Source organism: Callionymus lyra, chromosome 8, assembly GCF_982586985.1.
Source record: "Callionymus lyra chromosome 8, fCalLyr1.hap1.1, whole genome shotgun sequence".
In the NCBI taxonomy this organism is placed as follows: Eukaryota; Metazoa; Chordata; class Actinopteri; order Syngnathiformes; family Callionymidae; genus Callionymus; species Callionymus lyra.
The window spans coordinates 12044293-12050435 of record NC_141825.1 but is presented as its reverse complement, the minus strand read 5'-3'; the positions used below and the strand labels follow the sequence as shown (position 1 = coordinate 12050435).

General features: G+C 36.2%; 1 long non-coding RNA gene across 1 annotated transcript; it reads left to right on the top strand.

The window, feature by feature from the left end:
* The first annotated feature begins 2175 nt into the window (after nt 1–2175).
* On the top strand, nt 2176–3696 carry LOC148073663 (uncharacterized). Its single transcript, XR_015712103.1, has 3 exons — nt 2176–2746; nt 2877–2911; nt 3010–3696. It is a non-coding gene; the product is annotated as an uncharacterized LOC148073663 (long non-coding RNA).
* Nucleotides 3697–6143: the final 2447 nt, after the last annotated feature.

Below are 6143 nucleotides of genomic sequence, written 5' to 3'. Positions count from 1 at the left end.
AATGAAGGGGACATTTTTTTTGTCCAAGCAAATCAGTAGTGGAACACTTTTCAATTGTGCCAGAGACCACACTTGTATCCGCAACAATGCTTTTAAAAGCAAACAATTTGTGTCGAGAAAACACCTCTTGGAAAATAGGTGTCCTATCTCAGGGGATAATGGACCAATCTGCATGGTAATGGAAATATGTGCACCGATAAGTGGGGAGTTAGACAATACCGAAAAAGGGCTGTCAGGGTAATTGTTGGAAAATAAAAGGACACGATTGTCCCTCTCAAAAAGTTGATGCTCACATTTAGACAAAAAAACTAACACAAAATCCCTCAAAAACATCATCTGTTGCTTCATATTTTTGGTCGGTTATTAATGCGAATGGTCCGTCTTTGTTAATGCAGTAAATAAATGTTTGTTTATACTCTTGATAGACACACGCTTAATGATGGCTATTCAGAACTTGTAATCATCCGTCACATCTGTCTTCTTGTTTGTCTCCATCAATTCTAATTGTATAATTGATTTCAAGGATGCGAACAAACAAGTCGATCAAGGCTGTGTCTTTTAAAAGGAAAACTCTTGGTTTCAAGCTTTTTATTTATTGTCATCCCATTTACTAAGAACTGAAAATAGTATCTGAGGCTCTGCAAAGTAAAAATAAATAATGATAATAATACAAATTATAGTTGCAGCTGTTTTATAGGACTTACAAAAATAAAACAAGATTAATAAATATATTTGTACTTTACCGGCTCAGAAATCTCAAAGCTAACTAACAGATAAAAGTGTTAAAGGGGATAGCATTAAAGGAAAAGTTAACCCAAAATTCAAATCTCACTCATTTTCTAGTCATCATCATGTAGAGTAAGAATTGGGATTATTTTGATAGTAATCCATTCCTTTTAAGAGTCATAATTCCTTCAATATAAGAGGGATGTTACAGACGAGCAGATTGAAGGTATTTGAATGTTTTTAATTGTATTTTTGGACTAGGATGACGATAAAAACGACTGAGCTCCAGTCACTACATAAAAATGAATACGCATTTTTCTCTGTAACTTTAAAAAATAAAAGGTAACTCTGAACATAACCCCAACCCTTAGATAACATGAGAGGGAGTAGAAAATGAGTGTGTCGAGGGAATTTTTGGTGAACTTTTCTTTAGCACATTTTCCTTTTTATGGTCTCTGACAAAAACAGGGACATTTTATCTTGTTCCTTCTTTTGTATGTCAGACGGTCGAATAGATTTTTAAAGCTCAAACCTTTTTCTTCCTTCCTTTCGCTCGACAATGACTTTGGTGCGGTCAAAAGACACAAATCCATCTCTTATGCCCTCATCACTTGCCCGTTACGATGGAGAAGTGAGCAGACAGTGACAGAGATGCTGCATCTTTGCCCACCACTATGAAATTAAATGTCAGCCACGGAGAGAACTTTTCCCGATAGGAAATTGTAAATTATGTTAATAACACATGTCAGAGTCTGACACTTCCATTTCCCTGTAAGCAAACTGTCCCTGAATGAACAACCAGTGATAAAGGAGGATCTAGTCGACCATGTGTTCTAGTGTCATGCCTGGAATCACAATAGAAAATGGATAACATGGGTTCTAAACTTTACTGTCTGTAGTTTTGCAGGAAATATTTTTATATGATTCTTGGTCACATGGTCAAGGGTCAAGTAGAGCAAATACCACCTAAAGAATTGGGCTAAGAGCACTATTAGAATGTGCAGTAATTTCAATGAGTTCAAATACTGTAGCTACAGTCCAGGTTTTCAGGCATTAACTAAGTAAGAAAGTAAGTAATTCATTTGTATTTATATAGCGCTTTTCCAGACCAGGGTCACGTCATGTTCAGGTTTAACATATTTCCTCGTGATGTGCATGAATGATGAGATGCATTTGAGTTTAGAGGCAAAGTTTTCTGAAGCAACAATTTAAATGCAGCTCTCTTTAGATAGTCAAAATGCCAATACATCTTTTTATAATTTAAATTATATTATGAATTTTATAGTTTATAAAGACATAAATGTGTATTAATAAAGAAACGATCAACATTTCTGTTAGACAATGTTGATAAGTTGTTTTTAGTCCCTGGTTTAATTTACGAATTTATTTTATGTTAACATGAACTTATACACGTGTTAAATTAAACACATTATGTAAATACACATTATTAGGCAAATGAGTATTTTGACCACATCATGCTCTTTATGCATGTTGTCTTACTCCAAGTTGTATAGGCTCGAAAGCCTACTCCCAATTACGCATATCAGGTGATGTGCATCTCTGTAATGAGAAGGGGTGTGGTCTAATGACATCAACACCCTATATCAGGTGTGCATAATTATTAGGCAACTTCCTTTCCTTTGGCAAAATGGGTCAGAAGAGGGACTTGACAGGCTCCGAAAAGTCAAAAATAGTGAGATATCTTGCAGAGGGATGCAGCACTCTTAAAATTGCCAAGCTTCTGAAGCGTGATCATCGAACAATCAAGCGTTTCATTCAAAATAGTCAACAGGGTCGCAAAAAGCGTGTGGAAAAACCAAGGCGCAAAATAACTGCCCATGAACTGAGAAAAGTCAAGCATGCAGCTGCCAAGATGCCACTTCCACCAGTTTTGCCATATTTCAGAGCTGCAACATCACTGGAGTGCCAAAAAGCACAAGGTGTGCAATACTCAGAGACATGGCCAAGGTAAGAAAGGCTGAAAAACGACCACCACTGAACAAGACACACAAGCTGAAACGTCTACTTGTAGACTGGGCCAAGAAATATCTCAAGACTGATTTTTCTAAGGTTTTATGGACTGATGAAATGAGAGTGAGTCTTGATGGGCCAGATGGATGGGCCCGTGGCTGGATCGGTAAAGGGCAGAGAGCTCCAGTCCGACTCAGACGCCAGCAAGGTGGAGGTGGGGTACTGGTATGGGCTGGTATCATCAAAGATGAGCTTGTGGGGCCTTTTCGGGTTGAGGATGGAGTCAAGCTCAACTCCCAGTCCTACTGCCAGTTTCTGGAAGACACCTTCTTCAAGCAGTGGTACAGGAAGAAGTCGGCATCCTTCAAGAAAAACATGATTTTCATGCAGGACAATGCTCCATCATTGCTGGCAAGAAAGGGTCTAAAAGAAGAAAAACTAATGACATGGCCTCCTTGTTCACCTGATCAGAACCCCATAGAGAACCTGTGGTCCCTCATCAAATGTCAGATTTACAAGGAGGGAAAACAGTACACCTCTCTGAACCGTGTCTGGGAGGCTGTGGTTGCTGCTGCACGCAATGTTGATCGTGAACAGATCAAAACACTGACAGAATCCATGGATGGCAGGCTTTTGAGTGTCCTTGCAAAGAAAGGTGGCTATATTGGTCACTGATTTGTTTTTGTTTTGTTTTTGAATGTCAGAAATGTATATTTGTGATTGTTGAACTGTTATATTGGTTTCCCTGGTGAAAATAAATAATTATAATGGGTATATATTTGTTTTTTGTTAAGTTGCCTAATAATTATGCACAGTAAAAGTCACCTGCACACACAGATATCTTCCTAAAATAGCTAAAACTAAAAAAGCCCTGCTCCAACTTCCAAAAATATTCACCTTTGATATTAATGAGTGTTTTGGGTTAATTAAGAGCATGGTTGTTGTTCAATAATAAAATTAATCCTCAAAAATACAACTTGCCTAATATTTCCGCACTCCCTGTATATATATATATATATATAAATATATATATATATATATATATATATATTTCCTTGTTTCTTTATTTTCTGTAACCTTTGTAGTGATTACAATCAATAAACAAATTAATTATTTTTAATAATATTTAAAAATGATTAATCCGTAGCAATGTTGGGATTTCCTGACACAAACATACATGTATTTTAAAACTAAACTAACATCTGAAGACATTTTTATTCGTGCAGGCTTTTCCTTGATTTTCTGGAACTCCTGTGTTGTTCTCAGTATTATCTTGACCTTTAAAGTATATATTTTATTGAGTATTGTTTTGATTGTTTAAGCTCTTTGTGACCCTGATCTGGAAAAAGCGCTCTATAAATACAAATTACTTACTTACTTACTTAGTTTCTATTATATACTATACAGATATTATTATAGAACTAGGCTGTTTTATTTGGAATATATGTTTTCATATGTGAACAAATCTTCTATCTTTGAATAGTGCAAAAGCCGAAGCTGTAAAATTTAGTAGTTGGAGAAGTTTTGACAGCACAGCGCTGACTGATTATGGTTCCTTAGTATTTTTTCAGTTTGTTTTCACTGATGTCTTGGACACGTTATCATTAGTCTGTCAAAAGAAGAATCAATTTGCTCTAAGTGGGAACTGAGGAGGTCTAACATAAAAAACTGCATTTGATCTATATTTGATACAAGTGTTTGTTAAACTTAGTCCAAGATGACCCAGAAGTTTGTTTTCTGACAGAACGCACTCTTTGATGCAGTGAAAGAAGAATCGTTGATTCATCTTTTCAGCAGCTATTGCTCGACAGCTGTAGCAGCTTTCATTGGAAACTAAAAAAAAAAATTCAGATACATTAAAAATGAAATCGAGATAAACAGTTCAAGGGCAACTAATGTGTTGATTTAAGTGACACTTAGATTTGTCTTGGACTACTATTGTACTCATCAGTATGTGTACAAAACTCTATTTTCATTAAAGTATTAACATTAGAAAATGTTTTTAAGCCCTGCCTATTGAAAATAAATATTTCTGTAGATTACATCTTGTTTACCATAACCACACCCACTCTGCTGTTATTGGTCAAACATTGAGGATTGTCATTGCGTGTCATCAATCACCGAAGTCTCCCCCCCAAGGCACTTGTTGAATGTTGTATAAACAAAGCTTAATAACAGCTGGATTCGGGCGGAGTGAAGCCGTTATTATGTCATTATGGACTCCACTCTCATAACCTCTTATTCGCTGAGATTGCTGGGGGGACTTTTTTAAGTATAAAAAATAACTTCAAATCATTATCAAGCATCTTCTAGAGGAAGACTTTGAAACATGTGAGTGAGTCAGGAAAGTTAGGTTTCCGTATTGCTTTCCCTTTCAAAGGCCTTACGGTTTGGTTTATTATGCAATTATGTAGTATTATCTGATTTTATTGTTGTTTCTTTGTATTTTAAAGTGACTTTGAAAGCCTCGAAAGACACTTTTGTAAATATATTATTCCTGGGATCGAATCACTGAGAAATATGATCATCTTTTTGTTTATTACTGTACATAGGAGAATTGGAAAGTTCAATTATAAAATTAAATGATTTAGACGCCTGTGTGTCTCATTCAAATATCTCCCCCCATAAGCAACCAACCATTATTAGTGTAGGGGTCCACTAATTTGGTTTTCATTTATTACACAGAATAATAGTTAGTTTAGTATAATAATATACATCATTAACCAAATCATAAATTCTTAGACTCTCTTATTTAACCATGCTCTGAGTCACACCAGCATTGTATTTTTTAAAAAAAAAACAACACGTTACTATGTACTATGTACTATGTATGCTACAAATTACAACTGAATGAGCTTTAAAAAATATATTAAAATCCAACACCAGGACCAGCCATTGCTGGATCCAAACATTCTCCACCGAACCAAATAACAAACAAAAGTTTAGTGGAAACATTATCAAACTTTTGAAGAAAGTAAATCACAAATAAAGAAAATTAAATCAACATGAGTTGTTTTTTTTAAGTAGAATTTATGCCAAGTGCTTGTGGACAGAAGCCGACGTCCTCTGAACACTGGAGAATGACACCGCCGACTCTGTCGACCAAACAGCTTGACTCGGATGAGTGAAGCCGAATGACCGCGGCTTCCTCTGTAGTAGGTGTTCACAAATGGCTGAAAACGCCACGGTCGTTCGAAAAGCTGCAGGCACAAGCAGTTTCTAGGCCTGATTGCTAGCGGCGACGCCTATCAGTGACTTACAGATGAAGCGCTCGCAGAGGTACACCAGGGATTAGCGCGAATGACTGAGGCGATGCCAACATGTTCGCAGAATTAATGAGCTGTCACTGAGGATAAAAAAACAACAAATGTGGGTAAAACAAACCTAAAACCTGAGGTGGTATAATTTAGATCAACAAAGTTACACAGATTTGTAATAACCTTTGT